A 16,164-nucleotide genomic window follows, 5' to 3' on the forward strand; every position below is an offset into this window, starting at 1 on the left:
GCGCGCGCTGTGATACCTGCGCCGCGCTCGCGCAGTGTGGGGGCTGGGTGTTGCCGCGTCCTGTAACAGTCCGAGCGGAGCAGGGGAACAGCCCCCGCCGGAGCGCGCGGCAAGCGGGGGGGGCTGAGTGGCCGGGCCGGTGAAGCCGGCGGTGCGATGAACCCCTGGTCCTGCCCTATCCGGTCACTGGCGGTTGGAAACTGGCCCCAGGTGCCTAGCGCCCGCCTGGCCCCGCTGTACCCGGCACGTAACGTTCTCCTAACGGGTCCATCGTAAGTGATTTTGGTTCACCCACAGGCACCAACTTTCTCCGGCGCCAGCGGGTGCTCGTGCCCCTGGCCCTGCCCCCATTCCAACCCCTTCCCCAAAGTCCCCGCCCCAGCTCTGCCCCCTCCTTGCCCCTGTTGGCTCCCTTCCCCAAATCCCAGCCCCGCCTCTTCCCCCAGCGCCCCTTCTTCCCCGCCCCGCAAAACAGGCGAGCGCTGGGCGGGAGAAGCAGGATGCGGGGGCTTGCGGAGGTGAGTTGGACTGGGGGGCGGTGGGGCCATGGGGAGCTGCCGGTGGGTGCTCAGCACCCACTTATTTTTCTCTGAGTGCTCCAGTCCCGGAGCACCCAAGGAGTTGGCACCTATGGGTTCACCTCTAGTCTAGCCAACCAGAATGACAATTTTTTCCTCAGAAAATGTTTTTCTGGCCTTTCATCAACGCTCTGCTTTTCTGAATAGGCTATGCCCATTACATTATCATGTTGATAAAAAAATGGAAATACACATGAATAAATAGTAGATGGTTCATTATTTGCATCAAATTAGTAGATTATAAGGAAGAGCAACAAAATCATATTTAGACAGACATTCCCTTAGTATACATATTACATCATCTTGAGTCAAATGTGGTGTAACAGATAATTTGGCTAGCCAGTTAAGCACCATATCTCAGGGTACGTCTACACTGCACGATTATTTCGAATTAGCTTAAACCGATATTACAAAACAGATCTAATAAAATCGGTTTAGCACGTCCACAGTGGGATCCCGAAATCGATTGTTTGCGTCCATGGTCCAAAGCTACCATCGATTTCAGGAGCGGTGCACTGTGGGTAGCTGTTCCTCAGCTATCCCATAGTTCCCACTTCCGTGTTGAGAGCACAGTGCCTGATGGGGCAGAAAACACTGCCCCGGGTGGTGCTGGGTACAGCCTCACCCCTCCCTTTGTGAAGGCAGCAGACAACCCTTTGGCGCCTTTTTCGCGGAGTGCATTGAGCAAACGCCATAGCACAGCAATCTTTCCCTTTTTTTTTTCACGTGGTGGTGGGGGGAAATAAACTGAGGAGCTGTTCCCTGAACCACGCCAGACACTGTGTTTGAACCTACAGACATTGGGAGCTCAGCCAAGAATGCAAATAATTTTCAGAGACTGCTGTGGACTGTGGGATAGCTGGAGTCCTCAGTACCCCCTCCCTCCCTTCATGAGCGTCCATTTGAGTCTCTGGCTTCCCGTTACGCTTGTCACACAGCGCTGTGTATCCTGGAGTTTTTTATTCAAACGCTTTGGCATTTCGTGTTCTGTAACGGAGCTGGATACAACAGATTTGTCTCCCCATACAGCGATCAGACCTAGTATCTCCCGTACGGTCTATGCTGGAGCTCTTTTTCGATTTCAAACTGCATCGCCAGCCGTGCTGATCAGAGCTCCACGCTGGGCAAGCAGGAAATGTAATTCAAAAGTTCGCGGGGCTTTTCCTGTTTACCTGCCCGCTGCATCCGAGTTCAGATTGCTGTCCAGAGCGGTCAGTGCTGCACTCTGGGATACCGCCCGGAGGCCAATAACGTCGATTTCCGTCCACACGAACCCTAATCCGAGTTATCACTATCGAATTTAGCGCTACTCCTCTCGTTTGGGAGGAGTTCCGAAATCGATTTAAGGAGCCGTTTAACTCGATATTAATGACGACGTCGTGTGAACGGATACAGCGTTAAATCGGTATATCGGCCATTAAACCGATTTAAAGTCGCAGTGTAGACCTGGCCTTAGTTACAAAGGCCCATGTGCTTTCCCATGGCTCTAGCTTGCTCTGGTGTAAGAGCTTTACTTCCATGTTTTACCAAGGGGGATTGCCCAGTGTTTTCAAATTGGGTAACTGTGGTCACCACAGGAGCCAACAGGCATCCTTTCTGTGCAGCTTCCACCTCCTCGCAGCTTGTAGGTGCGGAGGGTAGCTGCTTTTTCCCACACCAATTTTCTGGTGAATGATCCTCACACCATCCATTTTTAAGGCAGCCAGCGGGGCAACGAGTGTGTGCTATGGACCTGCGGGATCGATTGCTGCTATGCACGGCTCATGCAGCACCTCATGGTCTCAGACACCATCCAGTGGTCCAGAGACATCTACATCAAACACATCACCGGCCACCAACAGTATCAGGAGACATGAGCCAAAGAGACATCATGCATCAACTACTAGAAAGGGACTGAAAGACTTTGTCCATTGGCAGCTCCCCATGGCCCCACCCCCCCTGCTCCAACTCACCTCCGCTTCTGCCTCCTCCGCAAGCCCCCGCATTCATATGAACTGGAACCATAAACTCACTGACAGTTAAATCTCACCAAATGAGGGTCAACCCATCCTCATCATCGTATCCACTCATACTCCACACCTGAACATAGCCATTATATGAACAACATACCCTCATATCTCAATGTCTGTGCTTTGACCCGTCAACCTTTTACCCCCAATTGGGGATATTGCAGATTATGTATTTCATACCCCAGTGTTTCTCAGACTTGGAACACTGCTTGTGTAGGGAAAGCCCCTGCCGGGCCGGGCCGGTTTGTCTACCTGCTGCATCCGCAGGTCCGGCCGATCGTGGCTCCCACTGTCAGCGGTTTGCTGCTCCAGGCCAATGGGAGCTGCTGGAAGCGGCTGCCAGTACGTCCCTCGGCCTGCACCGCTTCCAGCAGCTCCCATTGGCCTGGAGCGGCGAACTGCAGCCAGTGGGTGCCGTGATCGGCCGGACCTGAGAATGCGGCAGATAAACCGGCCCAGCCCGCCAGGGCTTTCCTTACACAAGCGGCGTCCCAAGTTTGGGAAACACTGCCTTACGCCATCTGATCTTAAACTGAGCTTCACGCCCGTTGATAATCTGTACATAATTCCCTGATAACTAGAAACTTCTATGCTTAAAGTCTACGTCCACTTTTTTTAAACATCATCTTACAATTTTTAAGTGTTCTTATCAACTGACTTAATTAACCCCTGTGTTAACTGCAGCTGGTTTTTCAGTTATTTGGTGTGGTGTTGACACTTCACATGGGAGGCAGGCCTTTCCCGGTTGTCAGCGGCCTCCTTAATTAGCTGTCTGTCTGCCTGAGATTCCAGCAGTTCTTGTGTTTTAACCTCTGCTTTCAGCGGCTGCAGCTTTAGCGCTAAGGTCTCTTAGCTGTTGTTCCAGTTGAGCCACCTGTAATGTTAGAACGGTCACAGTGGCCTTAGCTGCTTGCAGCTCAGTGGCTTCCTGTTCAGCCTGCTGGATTTGCTGCTGGCACTTCTCAAGTCCCTGGTCTGCATGCTCTTTCAGCAGCATCACTTGAGAATTGAGCTCACAGCAGACCGTGGCCAGGCTGTAAATTAGAGCTCGTTTTTGCTCCTCTCTATTGGGCTTAGACTTGCTAGTGTGGTAGCGAGCCCACAAGATGGAAAATTTGCCCAGGGAGTCACTCCCTGCTAGTGATTCGTGCTGCCAAGGATTTTCTCCCTTCCCAAAAGAATCAATAGCATGATCCAAAGAATTTTTATTAGACCGGGGAGTCCATCCTTGCAGACTGAAAATTTGGCCTATCGTGTTGTAGGGAGTTGCTTACCCAACTCCGGAACTGAAAAGGGTAACTTAAGTGAAGATAGAAGGACTCCAGTAAGAAACCGCGCCTTTATACATGGCACCTCGGCCCAGGCTAGGCTAGCCAAATATGCTGCCTTCTGCCAAAGAAAAATTGGCCACCCTTTTGGGGCCCAGACCCACTCCATACCTACCCTTTACAGGGAAAGGGACTAACAGCAGTGGACGGGGCAACCAGTAGCCGTGACCTGTTACTGAAGTGGGGGTGGGTGTCCCTGTGACCCCTGGTCCACAATAACAGGATTTAAACAGGGTTAGGCTAAAATTCCACCCTTTGCCAAAGGAAGGGGAAAGGAGCCAACTGGTTTACCTGCCCTTTGGCTTGTCTGTTACAGCTATCCCTATTCCATTTTGTTTCTTACAGCTGTCCCCATACTCCATTTTGTTTTTGTTCTCCTGTGCCCTCCCCTCCCTGGCTGTTAAGTTGTTTAGCAGGGCCACTGCCCTTCTCAAAGGGATGGCCACTTGTGCTAAGTGGGACCACTGCCCTGTTCAAAGGGTTAGTCCTGTTATCACCTTGTTAAACCCGGCTCGGTGTAGGGTATGACATGTCCAGAGCGCAAGACCTATGTGTTTTTTAAGATCTTGGGCATTGAGTCATAGGCCTCATGTGCTTTTGAGTCACCTACTGCACAGGACTCTGCCCAGACAGTCTCTGTGCTCACCTACAGTTTTCCCTGTGCCTCCTCCCCTGTGACAGAGGGAGCCTATCAAAAGTACTGGCGGGAACTGCCTGAGTTTGCCTTAAAAACAGACATTTTTGAAACTAAGATCAGAAAGGTTCCTGCATGCTGCCTGGTCTGATCAGCCAGGGTTGTGGGTCCTTTCTCCACTTCTGTTTTATTTTTGAGCATAGCCCTTTATTTGAAACACCCCCCCAACGAAGAACGAATTGCGCCCCTGAGAGATCTCCTGATATTGAGACCGTACCTAGCCTCTGATGTTCTTGCTCATTTGCCTCTGCTGCTTCCTTTGGGGCTGGTAAGAATCCCTCTGTGAAACTCTCTATACTTTTATTTTATTGTTTAGCTGCTGTCTCTGTCTCCCTAGCACACAGACTCAAGCTAAACCTTGGTCTGTGTCTTAAACCTCTCCTAAACTCCGCGGCACTTTGCTGCTAAAAATAAGTTTGTGCTGCTGCTAAGCTCTGCTCCTGTGGGCTTTGCCTCGGGGCTCTCTGCTTCCAGCTGTACCACTGCTGCAGCCACCATCCCTGGGCACATACCACTTGCCCTCTGTGACTTCCCCTAACATAAGGTGCACCATAGGTTTTGTTTTTCTTAGTTATAAGTCATAGTTTGTTAAGATTATAGAGCTTGTAAGTTTCACCTGCCTTGTTATAGTTTTTGCTTTGTTGCTCCGTATAGTTGCTTATTATAGTTTTTGCTTAGATTGTGATATTTGTTGTTTTGCCTAGTCGTGGTTAAGATGGATAAAGTTTTTGCTACTTGAATTCATCTTCCCACTGTCCCAATCTCCCTCTGTATAACTTTGTCTGTTTTTCCCCCCGCTCCAAACCCCCCGTGTGCTTCTCCGTGTCTCCTGTTACAACTCTTTGCTGCTTTTTTCCCTGCACTGCACTCTCTCCCTGTTTACAACCCCTGCTGCTTTCCCTCCCCACGTCTGCATCACCCGAAACTTCCCAACCCTTTGCCCTTTTTCCTTTGTTTTGGTGTCCGCTTGTTGCTTAAAACCTTCTCTAGCCTGTTGTCCTTACCTTGCAGGGCTTCAAAGTGTCTCGCTGCTTCCAGCCGCACTCTCCCTCATCAGTTACCACTAATCATTCACTCCCCCCACCTCCGTTCCTTGACCAGCTTTTAGGTACACTCTTGCTATCAAGCCTCACAAATTAAGTCAGTAATTTTCTACATTGCATAATTTCACTTATCACCCATATGCTGATATACTTGTATTTACATTAATACCATTGTGTTACATTGTATATAAGGCCACCAGCCACTTAATACATTCTATCTAAGATTGTTAACCATTTTATATAGAAGCTAGCATTTTATTTTGCATTTCTTTTTGGCACGTTTTGCATTTCACACTGTATCTAGAATGTTCCTATATAAAGTTGAGTTGCTTATTGACTGTACTGTATCCCATTGTGCTGATCCCACTTACTGTATCCCCTGTTAGAACTCCTACACTGTTCAATAAGACCCCCCCATCATGTCTATTGTAAACACCCATACACCCATCCATCGTATTTTAATGTAAAATTCCCACACTTCCTTTTTTCCTTAATAAGAAATTAATTGGCACCACCTGTGTGGTAATTGCTCCCCAAGATCCCATATACCTACTGGCAGGGACATGGCATCACAAACAGGACTTGGGTAACAATACTGCCCTCCCTGCCTGGAAAGAGGCCAAGACCTCTGGACAGAGGAAGATCAGACCAACCACATAACAGTACACTGCGCAGAGTAAACAGCAGCCTGAGGCCCTAGAATGGGTCTGTACAATTGGCAAAGGCCAGAGCTCCAGGGTGTTACACTCACCTGGGGCTCACTGATGTGGGGTGCCTCTTAACCTGCCACCCCACATCAGGGCCAGCCCTGCTGATTCCAGCCTCGCAGTCTGCACTAAGGCAGGAGAGCCAGCCGCAGATTCAGATCCCACCCGCCTCTGGAGAGAGGTGGGAAGGGTCATGAAAGCCTGCGGGGGGCCCCATCTAAGCTCACCCCTGAACCTCGAATTTTGCAGGGGTCCCCCACCCACCAGATATTAACAGAACTGGTGCAGAAGCTGGATGAAATTCGAAAGCCCAAGAAACTGTGGCATGACATATATAAGCCCCAAAAGGTAGCCACAGTTACCTATGAGATCCTGGCTCAGGCCCTTGATAAACTAACTGTTTTCCATGGGGCCCTAATGACCTCGGCCAAGGAGGCCACTAGCCAGCCTAGCCAGGAGGGACCACCACTGACTCCTAGCCTGCCCAGTCCCCATGAATCTCCTGAAAAACCACCCCCATATACCCACCCAGAGGCCTCATCTCCCCTCAAGAAAACCCCACTGTACCCAGCCCCTCTTTCAGCCCCTCTAGAGGCCCAAGCCCATGAACCTGCACCCACTGTCACCTCTAGTGAAGCCCTGCCGGTATCCATCAGTCGTATAAAGATTGATGACCAGGGCAACACCACACAGGTGACAGAACTCCGACCCCGCTCCAAACCAGAGATGAAGGAGTTCATCTCAGACACCGCTGGGGGACCAATGAGCCGCCACTACTGTGGCTAGGCCGCCTGGCTCTGGAAAATGGACAGGAGTTAGTGGGTAGGGAAGAGGGCATAGTATTAGCCAAAACCAGTAGCTGGTCCAGGGGTCTCTCAGGGAGCCTGGTAATATCTAACATTGCATGGCCCCTGACTGCTCCAGCCCTGGCTTTCCTTCATTTACTGCACTCCCTTCAAGGGATCCAAGTCCCCAGAGGAAGTGTCAAGGACCTTTCTTCCCTGAGATGTGCCATCGCAGGGGGATCCATCATGCTATGGTCCCCTGCCCAGCACCCTCTCGGACTTACTCAGGCCCAGATTAACCAGGTCAATGCCTTCAGGCATGTTATTGACCCCACTGAGATACCTATAGATGAAGCTGCCATTGACTTAGCCATGGATAGCAGTACCACCCCTGACACTGGGGCAGTTCTGTGGCCAAGGGGGTATGCTAGGTGCCTCATTGGGCGACTCTGTGAAGCCCTCGAGAAAATAAGATGGCCCTCAACCCAAGCTCTACCCATCATCCACCCCCACCACACTTCAGTCCACCCCCACCATGCGCCAGTCCACCCTCACCACATACCAGTTCACAACCCAGGCCCCAGTACTCACAGCATTCATTTACAGAACGCAAAATTTTTGGGTTCTTATTGTACAAGGGCCTCACTAAGGAGGTTGTGCGTAAGCTCAACAGTGAGCAGCAAAAATCCTTGGCCATAGCTCTGGGATGGGAAGAGCGACTAGAACCTTTCCAGCCAAAAAACGGATAACGGCCAGGTGCTTGGCGGCGGCCAGCACCTGGCTAGGGGACCCCCGCCCCTATTATCCGCTACTTTTTGACAAGGGTCTCGTCATCCCCTTTTTGCTGGACACAGGGGCCCATTGTTCCTCCTCACGTCTCTGGTTATATAGGAGGTCTGGATAGAATCATAGAATATCAGAGTTGGAAGGGACCTCAGGAGGTCATCTAGTCCAGCCCCCTGACATATTTTTGCCCCAGATCCCTAAATGGCCCCCTCAGGGATTGAACTCACAACCCTGGGTTTAACAGGCCAATGCTCAAACCACTGAGCTATCCCTCCCAACTATCTATGTGCAAGGCCTCAATAGCACACAACCCCGTCCAGAAGTAAAGGAACACGCATCCATAGGCCACACACCAGTAACATTTCGGGCCTTAGTGGGGCCCACGCCCCTCCTCGAAGTCTCTTTTATGTCTTCACAGGAATCAGTCACCATAATTGCCGCCCCGCCTCAAGAAAACCCCCTGGTTGCCTGGTTGAGAGCCTACGCCCTACAGGAGGTCCTCATCGGGAACCTGTCAGATGTCCCCCCATCAGACAATTGCGTTGCCTGTACAAGACCAGAGGCCTCAGAGGGAGGGTCCCCTTTCCTCTGGGAGTTCCTCCCCCTCACGAACCTTACTCCACAGCATCCAGCTTCAGCCTGCAACAACACAGACTGGGTTCATCGGCCTCTGTCCACGTGCAACACCACCAGCGACGACCAAAGACCCAACTCATTCATCCCTGTTGCGGTGACAGGACCACTCCCGGCTGCCCCCTGCATCGTGTTCTTCAGCTTCTCCAATCCCACACCGTTGGGGCAGTATCCCAATTGCACCCAGTGGTTCATAGGACCTCGTCCTAACCCGAACCCCAAGAAAGGAAGCTCAAGATACCGATACTGCACTGAGTTCACCAGGTTTATTAATCATCTTCTGACAAGACAAGTGTGGCTCTGCGGGAACAACATTGCCCGAACTGCTCTACCCGCATTCCCAAAGGGGATATGTGCCATCGGACAACTCGTCATAAAGGGAGGAGGGCTCGTTCACCACCGTCGCCCCTTCTTCTCCTCACCACGCAAACGACGAACAGCCACTGCATGAGAGTGACTCACGTCAGCCACCGAGATGGTCATAGAAGGGTACATAGAGTTTAACCCCCTCTCCTACAGTTTAACTTTGCAGGAAATCCATGGTCTGTCGCTTGGTCTGGAAGCCCTCACCAACATCACAGCCGAAGGACTTCGTCGAACCAGCGACGCCCTCACTATCCTAGCTAACTACGCCGAGCAGAACCGCCTTCTAATCCAGACCATCCTACAGAAAGACTTTTGTGTCGCCTTGGAGGACCTCGATCCTCGCTTTAAGGGACAATGTTGCCTGCGCTTTCAGCCTGGGTGGAACAACGTCTCAGCCGTGGCTGACCAACTATCCTCCTTCGCCGTCCAGATTCGCGAAGAGCGTAAGCAGTGGGATTGGTGGCAAGCTCAATGGTCCAGCTGAGGGCTGGGGTCCTGGGCTCAGTCCATCAAGCAGTGGCTTATTACTGTTGCTATTGTTCTTGTAGCCTTTTTGTTGGGGATAGCAGTGGTCAAGCAGCTAATTCATAAGGTTGTGTCAGCCCTGCCTTTGCAGGTGAGGCATTCCTCCATCCCCTTGGACAGCAGCCTTACGAAGACGATATGAACTTTTTTTCCTTTTTTTTTGGTCTTGCATGGGACATCCCCTCACAGCCCGTTTGGGTCAGCAGGGGGCATGTCTGTTACAGCTATCCCCCTATTCCATGGTTTCTTACAGCTGTCCCCATACTCCATTTTGTTCTCCTACTGTGCCGCTCCTGGCTGTTTTGTTTACCAGGGCCACTGCCCTTCTCAAGGAGGCCCTTAAGTTGTTTACCAGGAGACCATTGCCTTTCAAAGGGATGGCACTTGTGCTAAGTGGGACCACTGCCTGTCAAAGGGTTAGTCCCTGTTATACCTCTGGCTTGTGTTAGGGTAGGCAAATGTCAGAGCTGCAAAGACCTATTTGTTTTTAAGACGATCTTGGGCATGATCAAGGCCTCATGTGCCTTTTGAGTCACCTACTGCACAGGACTCTGCCCAGACATGTCTTGTCCACCTACAGTTTTTTCTCTGTGCCTCCTCCCCTGTGACAGAGGGAGCCTTCAAAAGACTGGCGGAAACTGCCTGAGTTTGCCTTTAAAAACAGACATTGTGAACTAAGATCAGAAAGGTTCCTGCATTGCTCCTGGTCTGATCAGCAGGGGTTGTGGGGGTCCTTTCTCCACTCTCGTTTATTTTTGAGCATCACCGTTTATTTGAAACCGCCCCCACACGAAGAACGAATTGCTGCCTGAGAGATCTCCTGATATTGAGACCGTACCTAGCCTTCTGATGTTCTTGCTCCTTTTGCCTCTGCTGCTTCCTTTGGGACTGGTAAGAATCCCTCTGTGAAACTTCTATTTTATTTGTTTAGCTGCTTCTCTGTCTCCCTAGCACACAGACTCAAGCTAAACCTTGTCTGTGTCTTAAACTCTCCTAAACCCGCGGCACTTTGCTGCTAAAAATAAGTTTGTGCTGTGCTAAGCTTGCTCCTGTGGCTTGTCGGGGCTCTCTGCTTCCAGCTGTACCATGCTGCAGCCCACCATCTGGCCCATTCTGCCCTCTGTGACTTCCCATAACATAAGGTGCACCATAGGTTTTTGTTTCTTAGTTTAAGTCAATATTTGTTAAGATTATAGAGCTTGTAAGTTTCACCTGCCTTGTTATAGTTTGCTGCTTTGTGCTCGTATAGTTGCTTATTATAGTTTGCTTAGAATTTGTATATTGTTGTTTTGCCTAGTCGTGGAAGATAAAGGTTTGTCTACTTGAATTCGTCTTCCCACTGTCCCAATCTCCCTCGTATACTTTGTCTCGTTTTTCCCCTCCATCCCCCCATGTGCTTCTCCGTGTCTCCCTGTTACAACTCCTTGCCTGCTTCTCCCTTCTGTATAACTTTGTTGTTTTCCCCCGCTCAATCCCCCACCTCCCTCGTGTTTAAAACCTCTCTCTAGCCTCGTTTTCCTTACCTTGCAGGCTTCAAAGTGTCTCGCTCCAGCCGCACTCTCCTCTTCATCAGTTGCACTAATCATTCACTCCCCCCGCCCCACCTCCTGTTCCTTGACCAGCTTTTAGGTACACTCTTGATCACAGCCTCACAAATTAAGTCAGTAATTTCTACATTGTGATACACCATGTTGCCTATGTAATCTCATTAATACCATTGTGTTACATTGTATATAAGGCCACCAACACTTAATACATTCTATCTATAATTGTAACATTATATTTGGAAGCTAGCAATTTTATTTTGCATTTTTTTGGTACGTTTTGCATTTCACACTGTATCTAGAATATAATAAGTTGAGTTGCTTATTGACTGACTGTATCCCATTGAACTGACTGTATCCCACTGTTAGAACTCCCTACACATGTTCAATAAGAAACCCCCCATCAGTGTCTATTGTAAACACCCTATACACCCCATCCCTTCGTATTTTATTGTTAAATTCCCACCACTTCCTTTTTCCTTTAATAAAGAAATTAATTGGCACCCCACCTGTGTGGTAATTGCTCCCCAAGATCCCATATACCTGCTGGCAGGGACATGGCTAATACAATAATATCCAAGTAAGAACTCCCCCCCTCCCCAAGTCTCAAGGACCAAAACTGCTGCTGTTCACAAAATAGAAATGAAATAGCCTAACAGGACCCTAACGAGATGGCTAATCCAGTCCCCAGAGAGTCCTGCTGTGGTCGCCAGAAATGTTATCTCAAAGGGGAGCCAAGATAACTCTGAATGTGTCAAGTGGTGTAGGTATTGGAATAGAAACAAGCCCCTTTTTCTCAAAAGAGCAGATTCGCCTTCTGCCATATCTATCACCAGTGGACTGGTGCAGATCTCCTCCCCTTTCCCCTTGTCTGGCACACAATAAATATAACCGACAAGAGATAAGGTTCAAAACAAACAGATAAATATATTAGGGGACAGAATTACACAGATAGGGAAGGGTTAAATGACTAATAGCTATATAACAAACCCAGTGACACAGCAGCTCTTCCCTGTGAGCGTGAAGCTCAGGCCCAAGAATGAAACTAAACCCACCCTGGCATTCAAGAAATATGACCCCGGACTTAGAAACCCTATTTGTTTTCTCACTCAACTGCCATCACTTCAGTAGTGACTGTGAAGTCCAGGACCTCTACTCCGTAGGTAATTGAAACCCATGGAGGAGGAACAGTGGAGAGCTCCTTGATGGATGTCAGGACAGAAGAAGCGGACCAGGAACCCTCTGGATGGTGATGTTCTTCAGGTGCAGGACAGGTAAGATGGTAATGTGTCTTCTTCTTTTCACTTCGCACACACATTCGCTATGATAGACTGCCCCATCAGCCTGTAATCACAGTTCTTTTATAGAGTTTATGATGGGAAAACATGGTACAATCTGTAGAAAATCAGAAAACAGTTTGAGATGATAGAACCTTAGGGATCGCCCAGTAGCGGGAAAAACCCATTCAGTCCAGTTTTATCCAGACCAGGCTGATAGTGTACAGAAGGTCACAAGATAGAACTACAAGATGACAGTTTTCAGACTCCATCTTGCATTGTCACAGTGTTCTTAAAATCACTGATCATTGGGTCTGATATTCACACATCATTTAATAAACAGTGTGTAATGAACCAGAGAACAATACAACAGTCCATACCCAACACAACGGGGCTCTCCCCAGCCGGCAGGACTGTCGTGGCCATGGTGCCAGGCCGCTGGCGCCGCCAACCAGGGTTTCCATGAGCAGCTCAGGAGTCCGCTTGGGGAAAGGGCTGCCTAGGGTGACCATGTTTTCCAAAAGAGAAAGCGGGACACCCACAGTCACTCACCTGAGCCTGCCCTAGCAGCTCTCCCCCTCCCCCCACTGGCAGGGCTGGCTCCAGCTGCTGACTTGAGGTTCGTTACCCCTCTAACCCCCGTTTGTTGGTTGCTGGAACCCTACTTGCCCCCCTCCCCCTGCACAGGGCTGGCATCTCTGCTTGCACTCCACACCACTCCCCAGTTTTGTTTTGTTTTTTGACAAAACTGGGCTTTTGTCCAGTTGCTTTGCCATTTTTCTTGGGAAAAAGAAAGCATAGGTGACAACTGCAAAAATAAAGGTAACTAGCAGGTGTGTTCAGCCAGCCACGCTATTGCTAGCCCCCTGAGGCAGGAACCAGCTGAGCAGGTTGAGCCAGACAGTTCCATCAGCAGGGTGATGGTTTACTTCCCTCCCCAGCCACCTGCTGCTAGGATAAGGATCTCTACCCACTGCCCAGGCTGGAGACAGTGTATTTACACTTGGGAAGCAGCATAACCAATGAAAATTGAGGCTTAGTGGAATGGGCTAGTGCCTGGGTTTTTAATTTTATTGGCAGTTAAGCACAGTAACAGCATTTTTAAAGATCTTTTCCTCTTTCAGCTACAGATAATCTTAGGGGACGCTAGTAAAAGCCGGTCTCAGAGAAACTCCTTCAGGCAGCAATAACTGAAAGTGGCCTTCCTCCTCATTAATAGATCTGATGGAGTGGCTGTGTGTCTACTGTGGTACTAACCGGACCTGAGAATTTAGGGGAGGAAAATTTTTGTAAGCACCTGCACATAGCACTACAGCAGGGTATGCTATTTCTTTGAGGAAGAGGGGAAGGGAAAAGTGGAAAATGTAAGTGGAGGAAAGAGCAGGAAGGGCTCCTTGCTGAGTATAGAAAACTATTCGTGTATGTTTGGTGTAGCAAGAATTAAAAAATATGAAGAAAAGGTCTGGACCACTAGTTCTTTGCAGAAGTTGAAGCTAGGGTTGCCAATTTTGGTTGGCTATATTTCTGGAGGTTTCACCACGACACAATCTTTAATTAAAGAGTAATCTTTAATTCCTGGTAACTCCAGGACAGTTCTGTAGGGTTGGCAATCCTAGCTGAAACCATTTGGTTCTACCCTATCTGGCATAGTTGGCTGATACTTGGAAGGAGAAAGTACTGCGACTGGGTATCATCTTTTAGATGCTTACAGAGTTATGAGGGTCAAGTTCATAGACTCAGGGGCACCACACCTTCAGCAGTTCCCTAGGACCAGAACATGTGCTGCTGTCCAGCCATCCAATCCAATTGATTTGCAACAATGGTACTTGGAACTGCTTGAATGGAAAGGAGGGTGAAAAGTCAAATCCTTTATTGAGACGCCCGGATTTAAGGGGATTATAAATCTGTGCTCAATTTCTTTCCCTGATTGAGGCTCAGGGAAAAGATAGTCTTTCTCTAGTTTCTGTCATGCCAGAAAAGGTCAGAAAAACTTCAGTTGAAGAAGAAAGCAAAGATCTTATGGACTGATGAGAAAGGAAATTGAGCAGCATTTTAAGGGTATTGGACTCATTTTTTGTTCTGTTACCTGGCAGCTGGAGTCATAAGAAAGAGACCACAACAGACAAATTGATTACTATTGTTAGCAAAAGAGATAACTATGGAAAAAATAAATGTTACTTTATTTATATAAACACTCTGGATTTGTTAAAAAAGCAAACAGGATGTTAGGAATCATTAAAAAGAGTATTGAGAATAAGAGGAGAATATCTTATTGCCCTTATATAAATCGATGGTAGATCCACATCTTGAATACTGTGTACAGATGTGGTCTCCTCATCTCAAAAAAGATATACTGGCATTAGAAAAGGTTCAGAGAAGGGCAACTAAAATGATTAGGGGTTTGGAACAGGTCCTATATGAGGAAAGATTAAAGAGGCTAGGACTTTCAGCTTGGAAAAGAGGAGACTAAGGGAGGATATGATAGAGGCATATTAAATCATGAGTGATGTGGAGAAAGTAGATAAGGAAAAGTTATTTACTTATTCCCATAATACAAGAACTAGGGGCCACCAAATGAAATTAATGGGCAGCAAGATTAAAACAAATAAAAGGAAGTTCTTCTTCGCACAGTCAACTTGTGAAACTCCTTGCCTGAGAAGGTTGTGAAGGCCAGGACTATAACAGCGTTTAAAAGAGAACTGAATAAATTCATGGAAGTTAAGTCAATTAATGGCTATTAGCCAGGATGGGTAAGGAATGGTGTCCCTAGCCTCTCTTTGTCAGAGGATGGAGATGGGTGGCAGGAGAGAGCTCTTACCTGTTAGGTTCGCTCCCTCTGGGGCACCTGGCATTGGCCACTGTCGGAAGACAGGATACTGGGCTAGATGGACCCTTGGTCTGACCCAGTATGGCCATTCTTATGTTATCCTGTTTTCTATATCCTCTTTTTGGCATAGTTCTGTTTAATGCCAAACAAAAGCCCTATTTAAAAGCCACTTGAGCAGATATTTTTTCTGTAAAAATTAATGTAATACTTCACTCTCAGTGATAAGTAATTTTCCGAGTTATTTTAGTTTTAAAGTGACATCGTATTTTAGATGCAAGCTGGATCCGTGAACAAGTTACAACTACATAATTTAAATATACCAGTAAAAAAGTTATTCCATCAAAGGAAAATTCAATGATTTGTAATATCTTATACTTATCAAATAAAAATACGGTATTTTAAAGTAGTATGAGTCACTGTTTAAGATTTTTTACATTTACAAATAATGCTGTTGTCTCAGTAGTCTTGTTTACCCTAGGAAATGTCTACTCCTGACAACTGGTGTTGGAATCAGGTGCAACCATGGATGAAAACAGTCTAATTGCAAGTGTGGATAGAATGAACATAGTTTGAAGATCTGTCTGATGCAAGTTAATATACAGGAAATGTTACTCACTATTTGGGTCTATAAAAAGGAGAGTTTCAAAAGTTGTTGCAAAGTAAGTCCTACTTTTCCAGTTAATGTTACAAAATAAAAATAGGACTTTCCTGGGGGTGAGTTCACATTCAAATGGTAAATTACATTTCTAGTCCTTCATTGCTTCCTGTTTATTAATTATTCGCCCCTCTTCTAGTGTTGGGAGTATTAAACGCTATAGTTAAGGTCATTTTCATGCTACAGTAACTTTCTATTTTCAAAAGCTCATAATTGTCTTTTAGACCTGTCATGGTATAATTCCCCACTCTGAACCTTGGCGTCCAAACGATGGGGTACCAGCATGAATTCCTCTAAGCTTAATCACCTGCTTAGAACCTGTAGCGCTGCCACCAACCAGGAATTCCAGTGCCTGGTACACTCTGGTCCCCCCAAAACCTTGCCCGGGGACCCCCAAGACCCAGACC

The 16,164-nt window shown here is 48.0% G+C and overlaps 1 long non-coding RNA gene across 2 annotated transcripts in view; it reads left to right on the forward strand.

Moving 5' to 3' along the window:
* The first annotated feature begins 91 nt into the window (after window positions 1-91).
* The window catches only part of LOC116819249 (uncharacterized), a 21,004-nt gene continuing 4,931 nt past the window's right edge, over window positions 92-16,164 (forward strand). The window contains exons 1-3 of one of the 2 annotated variants that reach the window (XR_004372368.2): window positions 92-272; window positions 12,162-12,272; window positions 15,581-15,857. This is a non-coding gene — a long non-coding RNA (uncharacterized LOC116819249). Of the gene's footprint in view, window positions 273-12,161; window positions 12,273-15,580; window positions 15,858-16,164 lie in introns of those variants that run through there. The other variant, XR_004372367.2, reaches the window with a different exon arrangement.

Source organism: Chelonoidis abingdonii, chromosome 2 (assembly GCF_003597395.2).
Source record: "Chelonoidis abingdonii isolate Lonesome George chromosome 2, CheloAbing_2.0, whole genome shotgun sequence".
Taxonomy (NCBI): Eukaryota; Metazoa; Chordata; order Testudines; family Testudinidae; genus Chelonoidis; species Chelonoidis abingdonii.